This window comes from Protopterus annectens, chromosome 9.part0, assembly GCF_019279795.1.
Source record: "Protopterus annectens isolate FY-2018-M chromosome 9.part0, PAN1.0, whole genome shotgun sequence".
Lineage (NCBI taxonomy): Eukaryota > Metazoa > Chordata > Ceratodontiformes > Protopteridae > Protopterus > Protopterus annectens.
The window spans coordinates 84836976-84857553 of NC_056743.1; the positions used below are offsets into that span (position 1 = coordinate 84836976).

General features: G+C 37.9%; 1 protein-coding gene across 1 annotated transcript in view; it reads right to left on the minus strand.

Moving 5' to 3' along the window:
• LOC122811049 overlaps positions 1–20578 on the minus strand; it is an 88457-nt gene that overhangs the window by 39238 nt on the left and 28641 nt on the right. The gene's annotated exons all lie outside the window — the stretch shown is intronic.

The following is a 20578-nucleotide window of genomic DNA, read 5'->3' on the forward strand; positions in this document are numbered from 1 at the left end:
TCAGAGCCATCAAAGACATTTATTCTAAACATTGGGATCTATTAACAGTTGATCCCTATATTCATGATATAGTGGGCCATATGCCTAGGTATACGTATAAAAATTGTCTTAATTTATATAGAATTTTGTGCAACTCAAGCAGAGTTGATAATTATTACTTGCCAAACTCTACTGCAGGCACCACCCAGCCTTGTCATAGGTGCAGTTATTGTTCGCTGATAAACAATACAGCCATGTTCATTCATCCTGCCAGACAACGCTGTTTTTATTTCCATCCTAAGGCTAGTTGTGAGAGTAAACACATTGTTTACCTTGCCACCTGTAGGTCTTGCCCAGCTTTTTATGTGGGCAAGACCGACAGGAGATTAAAGGACAGGATTAGGGAACATCAGTATAATATTCGGATTAAATCTGATAAAAATGCATTATCGAAACGTGTTAGAAACATCAGCTGAACACATATTTGATTTTCTAGTTGTACAGATGAATAGACCTACCATTAGGAGAGGTGATGTGATGAACCACACCGAACAAATTGAAACCAAATGGATCATTAGGCTGAGAGCAGATCGGCCCCCAGGGTCAAATGAGAGGGTGCCCATAAAGCCTATGCTGAAGGGAAGAAGGCTGAAGGTTTAGTGTGGAAAGTATTTTAGGTCTGCTCTGCTGTATAGCTAGTCTACTTATTCATTTATTCATTTTATATGCATTTTATATGTAATTTATATTTAGTGTTTTATGAATGAATTTTGAAAGGAAACTGCAAGTTTTATAAGTGAAAATATTTAGTGATGGTATGTGTATTTATTGTAATATACCACTGATCGAGAAATTTATATTGCTTTTGATTTTATGCTATTTTAACTATGTTTCTGAGCACTGAACTTTATATTAGTGATTAATTAATTTATAGGAAGTGATGTCATTGTTAGGAGATTATTTATTGGATACTTTGAATTTGTTTTTCTTTTTGGCTTGAAGAAGCCCAGTAGGGTGAAAGCGCTTGCCGAGTTTGTACATGGACCAATAAATAGAAAGTTTTATATAATTGAAGCCTCTACTCGTATTTTATGAACTGATAACTGCCTCTTCTTGTGGCTAGAAGTTTTTGGGAACTGTGTATGTGGACTGTATTGTTCTGCTGATATTGGTTCCTGTGTTTGTATGCTAGTTTAGTTTCATGTAAAAATATATGAAATAAACAGTAATCAAAAGGAAAAACAATTAAAATTTCTGAACGTTTGCACAAAAGGCGCTGACCTGACTCATTAATATTCTTATTTTCCTGACTTGGTCGAGTGTACAGTATGTAAGCCGTGATGCGTAAATTAATTTCTGCAGAGTAGCATTTTCATAACGAAGTGACAATGTGTGCACCACGTCAAATGTTATGACTACCTTGAAGAATCAGTTTCATAGAACACAGAGTGACTTTTGTCCTGAGCACAACATAGTTGTGGTATGTGTTCTACAACATGAAACAATTCATGTAATGGGAAACAAGGAACTTAAAGTGAAAAATTATATCTACTCTAGTAAACACAGTAAGTGTATTCAAAGTAATATGCACTGATTTATTTACTGAACAAAATTATAGTTTTGTGAAAGAATGCATTATGCTCTACTATTATTATGTATACTATGTGTGCCATCTGCTTGGTATTCAGAATATATACAATACGCCAAATAATATGAAAGGTGGAGATTACAGCACAGCACATTGTAAGCTGACAAGCGGCACTACTACTTATGCTAGGGTATAGTGTAAACAGACACATTCAAACACACACACACATGGGTAATTATAGGTGCATCATCATCATCATCACCAGTTTTATATACAAAATCATGCAACGTATCATAGCAAAACTCATTGATGAAGAGAGATGCAGCTTTGCTGATCTGGACGCCAATTAGATCTGTTTAGTGAAGGGTAGATTGTAACTCCTGAACCTTGTTACCATCTCTGGAAAGGTAATAAGGCTGTAAATAATGATCACTCCATGCGTGCTGCACCTCTCAAACACTCCAAGGCTTTTGATGGTATCTCCCTGCTCGTAATATTGAAGAAGTAGCCTGCTTAGTGTAAACCCCTATGCTGTTCAGCTGGATTGCAAATTGCCTAGCCAAGGTATCCCAATATGTGAAAGTTGCTGGTACCCTTTTAAACATAAATATTTAACAGTGGGGTACAACAGGGATCTGTGATGGGCCATCCCCTGTTTAGTATTCAAGCCAATATTTCAGGTGTGGGGTTAACCAAGTTTACTGATAACCACCCAATGAGACCAAACAGCTCCAATAAGGGCTGGAATATGCACATACCTGGTGTACCAAAAATGATGCAAAACAGTGTAGTGTAGTAAGATTCAGCAAAAAAGTATCTCTCATATGTTATAAATGGAACTCCTCTTCAAGCAGACATGGTCATAACAGACATGAGTACTGATGTGTCAGAGTGTTTCTTGCATTTAACACATCCTGTCACTCATACCTTTCAACCTCTTAGTGCAAGAAATCTGGACAAAGCCCAAAATAATTTGGGGACAAAGGCCCAAAATAGGGACAGATTTTAAATTTTTGTGTCTTTCGGCTTTTCCCGGTTAGGGGTCACCACAGCGGAACTCCGGTCCGCTAATGATTGGCAGTTGATTTTTACATACCGGCTTGCCAGGCCTGATGCACAACCTTCAACGAAGGTACGCCCATTCACGCATGTCTCCATGCAGAAGACACTCTAGCTGAGAATCGAACCGGACAGCATCTTACTGTGAGATGACAACACTACCGCAGCACCACCACAGCGTATGGTAGGGACAGATTTTAAATATTGACCTTATAAACTCAGAATGTTGCTATAATAACAGGATTTGGGCTAGCATGCATTTTCTGAAGGATATGAAGTCTGAAACTCAAATGTCTCTCATTATTTAATAACTTCAATCTTCACTGATCTTTTAGAAAACCACAAATTTTATGGAGAACAGAATAAAAATATATGGCAAAACTCAGGACATTCTGTGAAAATATCGACAGTTGAGAGGAATGTTGCAACTATACCTTTCCTATATCAGACCCAGCACTGAATACAGAACCACCTTTGGTATTTACAAATACAAATATACTGCTCAGCTGAAAAGACCCAAGAGATTTATAAACAAGACAATTAAAGACCACAAATCCTTCAACTATCCCAATACAGGTGTGCATCGCTAAACATCCTTCTGCACAATGTCCAACTGCATATACGTCCATATAGTTCATTAAAGAGTATTGACAATTTAGTCAGTAGAAGTAGTTCAGTATATTACAATATGCCTGTACAGTATAGTACTGTATACAATGTTCACATAACATCCTAGTCACCTAATGTCCTAGTGCACTGAACTCATCCTGGAGATTGTGATGCACACCTGCAGATTATCACAACTTTCCTTAAGCTACACTGCCTCCCTCCTATTCTGAGGTGATCTGTGTCTTACATTTTGAGTCATGAAAGACCTAATAGTATTTGACCTGCTGTTTATTCACAAAGCCAGTGGTTTTACAAACACCCACCCAGGCACCAAAGTCTACACAAGAGACTAAGCAAGATTTGCAGCAGGGGTAGGTTCCTAACGTAATATCTTCCTAGCCTTGCAGAGTAAGTTTCTAATAAAATACTTGTTTGGCTACCGTTAAGGTTGGTCCTGATGAATGTATACAAGTTTACACCAGGGCTATCACCTACTGGCCTGCTCTATCTTTGGGGTAAGTGCTGTTACGTGGTTCAAAAGGGTAGAAAGAAATGTTAAATGTGTGTACTTAATGATGTATATGGCTAGATATCGAATGGTTACCATGATTGCTTGCCTAGTATTGTTCTTATGTTTCTATAATACTTTTAAAATAATCATTAAAATGCTTTAATAGCCAGAACTATTTCTCATAATCTTCTGAAATAGATAACACAGCAGTTAATATCTTGTGCTGCTAAGTCTAGTGATTGTAATTATGAATGTTCACAGGAAATATGAATTGACTGTACCTTCTACACTGTAATGACTATGTAATTCCACCTGTCTTTTTCTTTGAACACCACCTGTTTATTGTCTGAAATTATCATGTATTAACTTTGAAAGTCCATGTTACTATTTTAGCTTACTCTGTATGTTGTTGTACTGCTTGTTCTAAGTGGAGCTTTTCTGCCCGGGGCCTCCACTGAAAAAGGACATGTGTCCAGTCAGACTGTCCCGGTAACCAAATGTAAAATAAAATAAAAGTTGTACATCACATGCGCTCATATGCAGAATGAGATGTTACATCCATGGCACACAGATTTGGAATACTTCTCAAAGTTATGAAAGTAACAGACTTAAAGACAATCCGAATGCATAGTCCTAATAAATGGAGGGGTACCCTGAAAAAATTAAAGTAAAACAGAAGCACGTCACAATTTAGTAGTCCAGCTTGCTTCGTTTATTGCTTAAGAGGCTCTGTGAAGGGATAGGAGGGGATAAGGATACTTTGTTGCAATCATTAGATGAGTGTACATTAGGGATTATGTATAAGATGCACCAGAAAAGAGGAGAAATGAACCTATAAAGCTAGATATGTGACCAAGAGATGAGCAGTCGATATTCCAGGAAAAGTAAGGCTATGTGGGGAAACAAAACTCCTGTCTGGGATTTAACAGCTGAACAAGAGATGCCAACATTACTGGAAAAAAAAACTGATTTTTATAAGCAGACACCAAATGGATGTAATACAATTCACAAACCAGTTTTGTTGTGAAAACCATCTGCTTGAACGCAGTCAGTTATAAAAGCACTTCATCCAATGCTGTGGCATGAAGGGATAAAGCCCTGACTATGGCTCAAGTGACCTGGGATCATTTAACGGCTTGGGCTTCTTAGGCACTGGAAATTGGGGATGGGTGTGTCCATACTTAGGGGAGGGTGTGCACGAGTGCACTTCACATTTAATGGCTGGTGACCCTGAACATGGGTTGGAGGAAGTCCAAGGGAGACTTGCTGGGTCCCATGGAAACAGTAAATGAGAGGATCTTGGAAGCAGCTGATTGTCAGCTGCAAGGGGGGGGGGGTAAAATACTAAAAAAATACTTTATTGAGGTGTAAACAAACAATAGAATGTATTCCATATGTGGGATAAAAGACCCAACATGTACCAAGTGGGGATGACCTCACTGTGCCTTCCCAATTATATGTAACAAACTCCAGAATTACTGTACCTTGAGTGTGAGGATAGAGTGACTTCAAAGAATTCTGAGTTAGCAAATCGGGCACAATGAGTCATGGTTTGTAAGAAAGGCTGTAGAGACACACTAAGACAAAAGATTATTTACAATTGGTATAAATAAGGACATTATTATTTGTTTATTTCAGACTGCTGCTGTTAATATTAAAACAGTTGCTGTGAATATCTCTCCTCTGTCTGGACTGATATGTACAAACCTAGACCCCAGTCCCCAGAAGAAAAGAACAGAGGCTGTCCTGAAAAGGCAAATGACATCTTGTAATATCTGCATCAGAAGCCATGAGTAAAGCAAGCGAGATAAAAATTAGAGGAGATGGTTATCAGGAAAGAAGATGGCGTAAGTAAGCAGGTATGTGAAGAGGAACTTGTGAAAGCGGAGAGTGTATTAAGTTTCAAGAAAGGTCTGTGCAGCAATGTGAACACACAGTTTGGAATCAGACCCTTGGTGACTCACAAGGAAAGTGAAGATTTTTTTTTCTTTTTACAATGGAAGCATTGTATACAGAACTACCTTCACAAGGAACAAACCAAATAATAAAATAAGAAACCTAAATCTGAGGAAGTAAATAAAAATAAAACTCTCCTGACTTGCGGTACAAGTACAAGTCTTCAAGTCACAAAGGTTCAAACACTGTGCTCTGGAAAAAACATTTTCTCCTAAAATCAAAAGATAAGACAGACAGGAATGTTATTGATTTACCATGCAGATATTTGCCCTACATTCTTTGAGCTGCAGCCACTGAGCTGATTATATACTTCAGCGTGCTGCGTTGACTGATAAAGCATTGTCCTGCCAAATAAGGATTGTGAGGCCATGCCTCAGTGTAAAAACTTTATTTCATCTCTTTGTACTCACAAATGTGTACATCTGAGAAAAAAACACAGCTTTGTCTTTCAAACTCAGTAGCTTATTTAATTGACGGGTAGATGGACAAAACATATGGGCAAAACATTCCTCGTGTGCTTTCATATGTTTTTAGGCCACATTTCTTCTTTAAGTTGTCACTGTATATGAGTCATATTAGAACCCTCATATGGGCCGCCTCCTCTGAAGTGAACCAAAGCATAATCCTACAGGACAAGTTTAAAAAGAAGTAGAAAACTGGAAATAACACTTTCCCTCCTCATAGGTTAAAAATATCCAAATATCTTTCTGCAGTACATCAACCAGCCATTTAGTCAATGCAGTTTAAAATGCAGAATATAAAAGAAAGGAAAAGATCTTCCGCTCAATAAAGTAAAAAAATACAGATTTAGTACATAAGTTCTACAAAGAAGTAATGAAATATGCTGCAGAACACTAAAATGTACTATCATTGGACAGATTTATTCTTGCATGTAATATTTGCTAGTACAGTACTGCACTATTTTACAATAATTAGATTGGTTAGGGAATAAAATAGCACAGGGTTTTCACGTTACAATTCCAAGCACTTCGAAATGTGCAGTACACACATTACAAGCACAGGTTTTGAAATAAGAAACAAAGCACGATATGGGTTTTCTGGGTTTCTTTGTTGAAAAGGAGACATTACGCTTACAATTTCTGAAGCGTGTGTGTGTGTGTGTGTGTGTGTGTGTGTGTGTGTGTGTGTGTGTGTGTGTGTGTGTGAAATGTCCCAGTCAGTCAAAGGTGTCTGGTTAAGTGCCTTGGTCAGAGTCACACAGCAGACAAATGCAAAGGTATAAAGAATCAAACCTTCTACCCTACTTCTTCATGGTATGAAGCCTTAATCCTCAAAAGCAACTGCCAGACCTCAATTAACTAACTCTTGATTTTTGGGAGGGGGATAACTGCAGGAATTTCATCTGATGTTAAACTTTTAAGTGAATTATCTGGCACTTAGCTGAGCTGTTAATGGATTGCTTCATATGGTAAAAAGTACAGGGTTTGATTCCTCCCACCTCCATTTACCTCTCAGACAATGCTTCTAGTTTTCCCCTGGAAAGGGACACTTTCTCCTGTGGGTTTACCTGGTTAATAAAAAAAAAAAATTTGGCCCTCTTGGGAACTGTCTTCACCTTCAAATTATTAATGACTTTGTCGAGAATTCTTGAGTAACAAAACTCAGAATTACTTTCTTCTGTTCCATGTAAATTCTGTGTCTTTTTGGAAAGTTGTTGCAGATTGTAGTCACTAAAATAATGGTAGTCACAGGAGTTTCAGATGTATCTTTCAGAAAATGATAGTGCAACGTTTGTTATTCTATCAACTTTCTGAGTATATAAGAAAAATATTTTAAAGCTGTTACATTTGTTATTCTATCAACTTTCTGAGTATATAAGAAAAATATTTTAAAGCTGTTCTAAGACATTGAGAGGATAGAGGGGTGTTGCACTGTGTGGTTCTGATATGAGCAAGATTTCTGGAGTGTTTATGAATTCATGGAGTCACCTGATTTCAATCAAATATCCGAGGTGTACAGTCATAAAAGTGTCTGTAATGTGTGTGTGTGTGTGTGTGTGGGGGTCTTAGCCATGCAATGGGTATAATGATGCAGCAAATGAGGCTGGGAGAAGGCTAAAGTTGTTTGTCACTGACAATTTGTCAGATAATAGTTTGCTTATTTTGTGAGGGGGTGTCCCAGACTTTTCAACTTACACTCAAGTCTCTACTGTTTGAAGTGCTGGATGAGTGGTAAAACAATACATTACAATTTGTGTATAACTTTTTTATCTCATAAATAATGCAAAAAGAAAATTTTATGTTGGAACCAAGTGACTGTTCAGGCAAGCAAATAGAGACTGGGGTTATTAAAGAATCTTTTTTAAGTATTAAGTCCACAGCTTAACTAAGTTGTGATCTTTCTTTCTTGTGGTTAGCAAATGTGTAATATTTTATCCATTTGTTCCAATTTTCCAAGATAGTGTAATATTCTGCATTTTGAAGATGAAAGGTTAACAATGGCTGTTGTTTCTTTAATTATTTTGCTTGTTGGTGCTATAGCATGACATTTATGATGTTGCAAGCCTACTCTTACCTGTATTCCTTGATGCTGATTGGATTGAAAATTTTTTGTTTTGTTTTGTTTTTTTTTTTGGGGGGGGGGGGGAGCTTGGCTTGCCCACCTGGGGATTTGGACTTTTCCAACTTGAGTTGTTTATCCAGAGAATCTCTAATGTTTAAAAACTGGCATGCTGTAAAACAAGTGTAATTTAACATTTATCCATGCTGTGAACTGTCTCCATAGCTGTTAGTAAATGTGTGAGATTTTGCCCATTTTTTCTACCTTATGAAAGGTAGTACAGTGTTCCATATTTTGAAGAAGAAAAGTTGACTATGGCTGCATTTTCTTTAATTCTTTTGCTTATTGGTGCTACATACCTGGTGTACCACAAATACCCTCTAGCTAAATGCAAAACAGTGTAGTATAGTAGCATTCAGCAAAAAAGTGTCTCTCATCTCATATGTTATAAATGAAACTCCTCTTCAAGCAGACGTGGTTATAACAGACACGAGTACTGATGAGTCCGAGTGATTCTTTCATTTTAAGGCATCCTTTTACTGATACCTCTCAACCTCTTAGTGCAAGAAATCTGGATAAAGCTTAAAATCATTTTGCGCCAAATGCCCAAAATAGGGACAGATTTTAAATATTGACCTTATAAACTCAGAATGTTGGTAAAATAACAGGACTTGGGTTAGAGTGAATTTTCTGAAGGGTATGAAGTCTGAAACTCAAATGTATATCATTATTTAATAACTTCAATCCTCAGGGATCTTTTAGAAAACCACAAATTTTAGGAGGAACAGAATAAAAATATCAGGCAAAAATCAGCACATTCTGTGAAAATATGGACAGTTGAGAAGAATGCTGCAACTAAACTTTTATCAGACCCAGTACTGAATACAGCACCACCTTTGATATTTACAAATCCAAATATACCGCTCAGCTGAAAAGACCTAAGAGATTTATAAACAAGACAATTAAAGACTTTAAATCCTTCAACTATCCCAAAACAGGTGTGGATCGCTTAACATCCTTCTGCACAATGTCCAGCCGCATATACGTCTGTATATTTCAGTGAAGAATATTGACTACTTAGTCAGTAGTAGTAGTGTAGTATAGTATACTACAATATGCTTGCACAGTATAGTACTTATACGATGTTCACATAACATCCTAGTTGCCTAATGTCCTACTGCACAGAACTCATCCTGGACGTTAAGTGATGCACAACTGCAGATTATCACAACTTTTCTTAAGCTTCGTTGCCTACCTGCTATTCTGAGGTGATCTGTGTCTTACATTTTGAGTCATGAAAGACCTAATGGTATTTGACCTGCTATTCATTCACAAAACCAGTGGCTCTACAAACACCCACCTAGGCAGCATAGTCTACACAAGCAAATAAGCTAGACTTGCAGCAGGGGTAGGTTCCTAACGTAATGTCTTCCCAGCCTACAGAATAGATTTCCAATAAAGTTCTTATTTGGCTACCTTTAAGGTTAGTCCTAATAAATGTGTACAAGATTACACCAGGATTATCGTGTACTGGCATGCTCCATTTTTTTTTGGGGGGGGGGGGGGGCTGTTAAGTGGTTCACAAGGGTATAAAGAAATGCTAAGTGTGTCTACTTAATGGTGTATATGGCTAGATATTGAATGGTTGCCATGATTGCTTGTCTAGTATTGTTCTTATGTTTCTATGATCCTATTAAAATCATCATAGAAATGCTTTAATAGCCAGAACTATTTCTCATAACCTTCCGACATGGATAACAACACAGCAGTTAATACCTTGTGCTGCTAAGTCTGAGATGTACATCCCATGAGCTCATACACAGAAGGACATGTTACATGCATGGCACACAGATTTGGAATGCTTCTCCATGTGATGAAAGTAACATATGTAAAGACAATCAGAATGCAGAGAGTCCTAAAAAATGGAAGGCACCCTGAAGAAATTAAAGTAGAACAGAGGCACATCACAATTTAGTAGTCCAACTTGCTTCATTAATTGGTTAAGAGGCTCTATGAAGGGATAGGAGGGGTATGGATACTTTGTTGCAATCATTAGAAGAGTGTACATTAGGGTTGCTGTATAAGATGCACCAGAAAAGGTTCGAAAGCAACCTATAAAGCTAGATTTGTGACCAAAAGATGAGCAGTAAATATTCCAAGAAAATTAATGCTATGTGGGGAAACATTACTGGAAAATAACCTGATTTTTATAAGCCAATACCAAATGGATGTAATAAAATTCACAAAACAGATCTTTTGTGAAAACCATCTGCTTGAAACCAGTCAGTTAAAAAAGCACTTCATCCAATGCTGTGGCATGAAGGGATAAAGCCCTGACTATGGCTCAAGTGACCTGGGTTCAATTAACGGCTTGGGCTTCTTAGGCACTGGAAATTGAGGATGGGTGTGTCCATACTTAGGGGAGGGTGTGCACATGAGTGCACTTCACATTTGATTGCTGGTGACCTTGAACATGGGTTGGAGGAAGTCCAAGCGAGACTTGCTGGGTTCCATGGAAACAGTAAATGAGGAGAGGATGTTGGAAGCAGCTGATTGTCGGCTGCAAGGGAGAGATAGAAAACTCTAAAAAACACTTTATTGAGGTGTAAACAAACAGAATGTATTCCATGTGGGGGGAAAAGCCCACTCTATCCTCCTATCCGATCTCCTCTTAACTTTTTCCCTACCTTCTTCACATTACTAATTCTCTTTTTAATAAATCTCTTCTTTCCTTATCACTTTTCTTTCTACTTTTTACACTGCAGAGGCATATTACACGTATCTGCAAAAAATTGTGTTGTATTGTTAATCTTAATTGTGATTGCATTATTTTTGTTAATCCTGTTAATAATGTTAATTCCTTATATTGTATATATACTATTTATTCTGTATAGTGCTATTTCCTATTTTTGTAGTTCATATGCTTGTCATTTTTCTTTTTCTTGGGGCTTTTCTTCCCGGACCTCGCTGAAAATGGGCTGCTGGCCCAGTTGAATTATCCCAGTAAACAAATGTAATAAATAAATAAAATAAATAAGCCCCATCATGTACCAAATGGGGATGACCTCACTGTGCCTTCCCAATTATATGTAACAAACTCCAGAATTACTGTACCTTGAGGGTGAGGATAGAGTGACTTCAAAGAATTCTGAGTTAGCAAATCAGGCACAATGAGTCATGGTTTGTAAGAAAGGCTGTAGAGACACACTAAGACAAAAGGGGATGCATAATTGATGTATATATAATGGCCATTATTATTTTTTTTATTGCAGACTGTTGCTATGAATATTAAAACAGTTGCTGCTCCTCTATCTGGACTGATATGTACAAACCTAGACTCCAGTCCCCAGAAGAAAACAACAGAGGCTGTCCTGAAAAGGCAAATGACATCTTGTAATATCTGCATCAGAAGCTATGAGTAAAGCAAGTGAGATAAAAATTAGAGGAGATGAATATGGTTATCAGGAAAGAAAGTGGTGCAATGGCGTAAGTAAGCACGTTTAATGTATCAGACTCACTAAATGGTTATCATCATATCTCAATGGACCTGTCACTGTAAAGTGAACTTGGGAGGGTTTTTTTCTATTGAATCCACTTATACAAGAAATGCTGGACCTAAGGAATTCATTTTTTTAACTTCCATATAAATGGAATGGCAGTAGTGTGTTCCACAGGCATCTTGCACACCTCCTGGAACCTATTTTCATTGAATTACTTTGACTTATTTTTCTTTTCTTAGAGCAGTTCTTACCCTTTTAACAGTAATAGTAAATGCTCAGCAAAATAAACTAACTCAACGGGTCCCTATCATAAGATCGAAGTTTTAAAACTTCGAATCAGTAAAGGTCGAACACTAATGATCGAAGTTTTAAAACTTCGAATCTTATAATGGAAATTGACGTATAGCACAGAAAGGGAAGATTTCCCTTTTCTGCACTGTAGTGTCATCTCAGAGTTGGTATATTTAAGTAGCGAGGGGTGGGGGTGCAGGGGGGCTTGCCCCCCATCTTAGAGCATTTTTTTTTTTTTTTTATTTTCGAAGTTCCAAGACTTTGATCATTAAAGTTCGACCTTTAATGATTCGAAGTTCTGGAACTTTGATCATGTGATATATACCCTAAATGAACTGCAGGTTTGAAGGTTTCCAGATTTTAGTCCAAGTGCTGACAGACCCTTTCCCACAGTCTTCCTTAGGTGTCAAAACTATCATTGTAATCCAGGAGCTGTTAACTGATCACCTTGCTTCTAATTCAAAGAACTATTAACAGACATTTCAACTTCCTTGCCATTCACCAATGTCGACAATGGGAAGATACTTGTTTTATCTTGAGCACTGGCAAAATATGCTATCATTTAAAAATATTTCCTTACAATGCAGCACAGAACAAAGTAAGTCTGACTTTTTGTCCTTCAGTTTGGGTTAATGATATTTTTTCTCTGTCTGCTGAAGCACAAATGTCTTCTTACTTGACATTTTCCCACCTCTTTTGTATTTGTAGCTACACCCTTGACTTGTTACTCTGCAGCATACCAAAACTTCATCAAAATCATAATCGTTAAGCATGACACTTTAGTAGCTTTTCTATGTTGTGAACATTGGCAGTATTTATATGATTATGACATTCAATGTTTTTTTTTTTTTTTAATACGGAAATGGTCTTCAGTTTTTAGCAGTGGATTATGGGTGAGTTGCTACCACATGATATATATTTGATACTTTATTGGTATGGTGTTTAGTTGTTTATTTTCACATGTTATACATGCCCCACCAGCTAGCTAATGTGCCCCTATTATTTCCCTGCAAGAAATGGAGCCTAGAGCCCCCACTGCCCTAACACTAACCCTAATTCTATACATTACCTTAAAAAAAAAGCTTTCCTCACCAGTGCCATTTTTCAAACAAGTTGTACCCATAGGTAATGCTAGGGTTTAGGTTAAGCAATCTTAAAGATAAACTATGTGTTTTCCTTCTGCAATCATTTCGTGGATCAGTGTTTTTCTTTTTCTTTGAGTATGTAGCACTGGTTTTAATCTTTATGCTTCTATGATTTTGCATATTTGATTTTGCATATTAATGGAAAGTCCAATAATCATTTGCAATTAGTCAATTATGAAAACATTTTTTTTCTGCAGATTGTATATTTTTCTGTAATTTATTGCTTGGGGTGTCATATTTATTATACCCAACCAGCTGTGGTCCTGACCTCTCTGCTTTTAATTACATGAATGAATTTTCTGGGGCAATGGACTGATTTCAAAAGTACCAAATTAATATAGTAGCCATAAACTAGTAGGATGCAAGTGTTTATTATAGACAGACAACTACATATCTTCCGTCTTCACATTAGTTGGCAGCTTTGATTTTATGTGTCGCACACACTTTGAATTTTGTGTAAGTCACAGCAATCAACATTTAAATTTTTTTTGGAATTCTACAGTTTGTAGCAAAGCCTCCTAATAATTCAAAGCAAACAGCTTTGAAGATCTCCAAGGAGCAGAAGTTTTAACATCTTAACAGATTGTGCAATGAAAGGAAACAACTACTTTACCATCTATAATAAAGCTAGATCTTTAAACCACAGAAAGGAAGTGAGACAGGTTAGCAAAAACCTCAAGTGTACCATTAAAATGTGCAAGGCCGAATACAAATTTAGGATTTCTACCTCCACTAAAGACAATCAACAAATCTTCCCCAACTGCATAGGGAAACTTAGAAATAATACACAACTGTGCTCTGAGTTTATTTATACAATACATATACTCTGATCCTAAGCCAATGACCAATATGTTAGCAGATATTTGACTCTATTTCCATACTACCCACCCTGGTGCCCCCCCCCCTTTTCCCAGTCATCATCTCCACCAAAATTACCCTTGATCGTCTTGTTGACCCTATGCAAAGCCAAGTGCACTGCAGTCATGTTTCCTGATAATGTTCTAGGCTGCCTCCTTAGCAGCACTAAATGCCCGATCTGAATCTCTCCTTAACGTTTAAATATCACCTTGTCTACAGGATATGTCCCTGATGCTTAGACACCTGTCACATTAATGACAGTGCTTAAAGATGGCCCACCACTAATCCAGGCAACTATAGATGTATTAGCCTCACAATGGGAGGGGTTGACATAGTGGTTCAGGTCTTTACCTCACAGATACAAGGTAGAGGGTTTTAGCCTGACCTCTGATTATTGGCTAGGCATATTAATAGTGTACAGAATGAAAGCCTAGCATTTACTTATAGGTTCATAGGTGGGTACTAGGCTATTGGCCCTAGGGCCTATATAAGCCTAGCCAAACAGTACCCTGGCTTTTGCCACCCAAGAAAATTATTTTCCTGTACCCCTGACAAGCAGAGTCACAGAAGTGATCCCCAGCGTGAATTTCCTATCTCCCATCCAATCATCAAGATTTTTCTTGGAGTGCCAATGAGGAGCTTTGTTTGATATAGATAGGTATCTTATTCCAGAGTATGGGAAGTCTCTGAGACAGGAATCTATCCCTCCAGCATGTTCTGTTTATTGTGGTGACAAGGTTTAGGGTCCCTAGAGTGTGTAGCTCAGAGGGATTGGGATTTCTTTACGTGGAGCATGTCCAACAGCTCTGGGTTTGACATAGTTTTGTATTTTAGGCAGAGATCGCCTCTGAGTAGACAATATGCGACAGAGTAAAGCTGGAGTTTTTTGAGTGGTCTGCGTAGGGCATCAGTTTGAGGCTAGTAATCCTCTTTGTGAAGTATTTCTGTGGCCTTTCCAGTTGTTGTAGATATCTTGTGAGGTACATACCAAAAGGGGCATTGTACTCTATAATGGGTCTAATGAGTGATGAGTAGAGGGGAACAATGCCCTCTTTTTTCCTGGATGAGAAACCTTTTGTAATGAGGTGTCCCATGTAGAAGGATATCCTGTGTACTGTGGCGATGTGATTATCAAAGGAGAGACTGTTGTCCACCTGTGTCCCAAGGTCTCTTATCACACTTTCGGTGTTAAGTAGACTACCGCCTATGTGGTAGTTCATGGGTACAGAGTTTTTACCAAAAGGGATGACAATGCACTTTTTGGCATTGAGCTTGAGGCCATGGCTTTGACACCAGGCATCTGTCTCAGTGAGGCCCTTTTGTAGGATGTCCACATCGTTAGGAGATTTGATTATGGCTCCTAGTTTGCAGTCATCTGAGAACTTCGTTAGTCAAAGACCTTCTGTGTTAGCCTGTACTTCAGAGAAGTAGATGCCAAACAGGAGAGGACCCAGGACTGAACCCTGTGGTACTCCACTTGTCACTGGTCTGAAGTTGGATTTAGAGTCTGCTACTTTCACAGTGTGGGTTCGGTCGGTGAGTCATTTGGCAGCCCATCATGTGACATAGGGATTTATACCTAGTTTAGTGAGTTTGTCTATAATTCCAGAGTGAGAGATGGGCAAGTATTATGCAGAAGGTGATGCAGTACATCATAGGCAGCAATCCACCAAATGGCAACAGCCTTACCCTCCTTTCCTCAGTACTTCCACAGGGGTACCCCAAGGCTCAATACCTGGTCCTGTCTTATGTAGCATCTTTATTAACAATTTTCACAACACTCTCCCACAATGCTCAGTAATCCAGTATGCTGATGACTCTACAATAATTTGCACTGCTAATTCCAGCTCTGAACTCCAGCAGATCACCCAGAATGCCCTAATTTCTACTAAATCTTGGATGCTTAACAATCATCTTGCCCTAAATCCAAAAAAAAACTAAACTAGTAATTTTTACCCCTAAGAAAACCAATCCCCTAGATAAAAAAAAAACTCTTCAATAAACACGCCCAAGATAATACCACTATAGAAGTTGTCCCACACACTAAATTACTAGGCATTATTATAGATGTAAACCTAAACTTTGACCTACACATAAACAGTAACATAAAAAAACACACACAAAAAGCTTGGTATGCTCAACAGACACCAACACTTTCTTAGCCTCTCTACTACACAAATCCTTGCAACTACATTTTTATTACCCTCTCTCCTTTATGGTGCCCCTCTTCTCACTAATATCCAGAATTCTACAAAATCCAAACTTGATATGTGTTGCAACAGAATAGCCAAATTTGCCACCAAGGCCAAAGTCTTATCCCACCACTTTAACTCACTGAAACAATTAGGCTGATTGGCACTCCCCCACCATCTCTCATTCATCCAGCTAACTACAGCGCATGAAATAATCTACAGACACACAGAGTGTCCTGCTCTCTCAACTCTACTTGCCAAATACCAACCCAGCAGGCAACTAAGATCTGAAAATCATCTACTTCTAAAAGTAGGAAAGCCCACCTTTCCAGCTGGTCAACTGCTCTACTCCTTCACCGTCGCCAAACTATGGAACTCGCTTTCACCTTCTATAAGAAACACCGGCAGCACCACCACCTTCAAACAAATACTGAAAAATCATCTCAACTCTTCCTGGCTATGTACCTGCTCTATAACCTCACCTCTTCCTTCTCCTTATATTATAACTAAATTCCTATGCTTTTTACAACTAGTGACTGATTATACTTTCTCCATATTTATTTTTTTTTCTTTCATCACTTGATACTGGTACAATAATGGTGATTAATTTATCTCTGTTTTTACCACTCTGAATTCACCTGGCAACAAACTAAATTCCTGCTTTTATGTATATATTCTGTATATATGTTACTGTAATCAAACCAACTAAATTCCTGACTTATGTATATATTCTGTATATATTATTGTAACCAATATGTGTAACACTGTTTCTACTTTTGTACCAATTAATGTTTATTTTTTTTTTCTGCATCCATGTTCTTCTTGGAGCTTTACTCCCCAGGCCTCCACCGAAAATGGGCTATTTTAGGCCTAGTGGACTTTCCCGGTAAACAAATGCAATAAATAAATAAATAACCCAGACATAGGTGATCTACTTACCCCAACCCTAAACAATTCAGCTTGGTCAGAATGATATCCTGTCCACTAAACCTGGTTACCTTCTCCAAAAAGGTTGCTAAGACCATGGACAATGGCAATTCTCGACATATACTGACCTAGCTAAGACCTTTGGTACAGTCTCCAGTGGCATTATTGATAAACTAATACTATGCAGCACAAGACCTTATTTTATCCACCAAATAACTAATTGGCTATCAGGGAGAAATCATACAGTAAAGATAGCCAGTGCTTCTACTGAATGTAAGAATGTTACTAATGGTGTTCTGCCAGATTCAGCCTTTGGTCACCTGGTCATTGGCATTTACTTATTTTGATATCCAACCCCAAGATAAAGGTCAATGGCTAACAAAAGCTGCTGATTATTGTAAATTGGGAGCAATCATCAGTTCTCCTGTTGACTCTCAGATACTCCAATAAGGGCTTGACTGTGCCAATGCCTGGTGTACCATGGTTTCAAACTAAATAAGTAAGAAATACAGTGTGGTGTTATTTTGGGAAACATAATTTCCCCTGCTGTCTTACCATATAAATGACACAGTTTTCCAAACTGACACAGTTATCAGAGACCATGGTACTTAGTTGAGTATGGGATGATGTTGAACACCTTGATATGTTGTGTACACTGACATGTACTTATCCATTGCTTCATTACACTTCTAAAAGAAGTTAACCAGGTTTAAGTAGGTGGGCTCTGCCCTTAATGAATCCAAACTGGTTTAAGTAAGGACTTTGTAGATTGCATATGTCCTTATTTATCGGTTACATAATGATCATTTCCATGGCCTTACATGTGGGGCTGTTAAGGGTGTATATCTTCCTGGGTCCATTGATGCCTCACCTTTGTGCAAAGAGATGACTCTTGCTGTCCTGCATTCATCAAGCATGAAGTCTGTTTGGAGGTTAATATTGAACAGCCTCTGTGTGTGTGTGTGGGGGGGGCTGACAAGTCCTGTTTCAGTCTGACCAGTGGAAGTAGTGTTCGTGGTCTTGAATAGTGTCATGAGGACTCATACCTGGGAGAATTGGAAGGATATAGATGTGGGTTTATAACATGGGAATATAGGAGATAAGAGGGGGTGAAGATGGAGCTAAATTTGTCTGCTAGTAAATTGACTATGTCCCCTTTGTAGAACTATATGCTTTTTTTTACTGTTAGCTTTACACAGTGCTGGGTAATTTCTCTTAGGCTTCTATCAAAGTTAAAGAAGGCTTTATGGTTATCCATTACCTGGGTAACTATTTTTACCCATAATCTGCCTTTGGTTGATTTGATCAGGGTCTGGAGTTGCTTATTAAGTTTAGAAAGAACATCTTTAGCATCTTGAAAGTTACATTTATTTTTGTATGCAATTATTTTTTTTTTTTCTTTTACTATAGAGCTTTTTGGATTTATTCTTAAATTTAGCATTGCATTTCCATTGGATGGGGGATAGACTCATCTATACAAAAGGGATTTTGAATTTAGATCATCACTCAGTTGTAGTAGAGTAGCCTTAACATACACTCTGAGTGACAAGGTATTGGAGGATACATTTGTCTCCAGTCTTATGATGAATGTGACGGATTTGTGGCCTGATTTGATCAGGGAGGAAGCTGTCCCATATAATGATAACAACCAATTCCAGGATTTTTTCACCCCCATTAGGGGTGGAGACTAACTGATCCAAAGAATTTGTACTGATGAAGTTCAAAAATGTCTTTATACACATGTTTGAGGATGTATAATTCTACCAGTTAATGGAAAGGTTGTTGAAGTTGCCTAACAGAATAATGTTTGGCTTAATGCGTAGGGACTTCATATTAGTTAGGTAGAAGGTATGGACAGAGGGGAACGTAGAGTGGGTCATATAGTTAGCTATGATGTCAAAGGGGGTTGGTTAAGAATAAGTTAGACATGAAGGAGTTCTAGATCATTATCTTGTCTAACAAGACTGGTGTTGAAATGTTTTTAAGACTAGAGACATCGCTGCCTCTAGGGACTTCATCACATGTAGTGGGCTGAACCTTCCATTGAGGGAGTGCTCTCATTGGTCTTGAGCCAGACTTTCATGACAGTGCAGATATCGGTGTTTTCTGAGGTACCTCCATATTATCTAAATTATGTTTTGTTATGTTGGAAACTTTAGAAGACTCACATTGCCAAAAAAAAAACACTATGGGGGTTGACAAGGATTTAGCCAATGTAAAACAGCTTTAGATAGATAGGTGTAGGCCATTCCTGATTCAGCATTTAGGACTGCCTACCATCTCCTCCTAGGCAGATATTTATTTACTCCCTTTGAGTGACACCAAAAATTAATCCAGTTATTGAAATCAATAATATTGTGTTTGTATTGTAACATCATTGTTAGAGACGGTAGAATGCTGGTCAAGGTTCATACTGAAAGTTCCATCATGTCTCTCTTCATATGGTCCAGGGAGGTGCATCTGAAGTCATTTACACCCTCATGTACTATGACTGTGTCATATATGTACTTGTGTTGTTGGAACTTTGCTGCATGTGTGATGTGGTGAAACCTGGCACATGGTAGCAACTGACTGTGACCTTCTCCTTGCCTAGCCTGGTGAGTGATGCGTTGGTGTGGCATGGAACACCTGCATGTAGGGTATGGGACTATGTGGTGGTTTGCCTTATGGGCTTTCAAAATGAATCAATGTGTCTGTGTGTTTCATGGTGGGTACTGCTTGGGTTGTATGTCTGTATGGTTGCAAGGGGTATTTGCTTTTTATGTTGAATTTAGGAGGCCATTATGGCTTAGATAGGTTACTCTTAAGAGCATCAGCATGTTTAGGTCTGTGTGCTTGGTCTGAGCTATGAGGAATTAAATTAGTGTTCTGCTGTTTGTTACTGACAACCTACTTGTTGTTTTGAGTGGATTTGTGTGAGAGCTTTGCCTCCAGTACCATTATATAACTACATCTCTCACAGACTGTGTCAGCTTGTTGAAGTATTAGGTGTTTATCAGTACTATGTCTAAGGATGCCAATTTCAGCCAATGGACAGTAATTTATGCTTCCAAAAACTGAAATTCAAACTACATGATATGACATGACATGAAATCTGAAAATTATTCTTGGGATTTGTAAGTGTAATTTACCTTCAGACACACGGACACACACACACACACACACACACACACACACACACACATGTATGTGTGCATGTTTGTGTGTATAATCACATTATAATATAATCTATGATAATATAAGTGATACTATAGATATTTTCTATACAATATATGTATACATTGCATTTTTTCCATTCACTCTATATATAATGTCATGTATTTATTGTTTTTTCTGTGGGCTGAAACTGAAATGGGTCCAATGAGATCATTGCTCTATTCCAGTTAAATTCAAAATAAAGATAAAAATAAATATGCAAAATTAAAGGACAGTCTAAACACAAA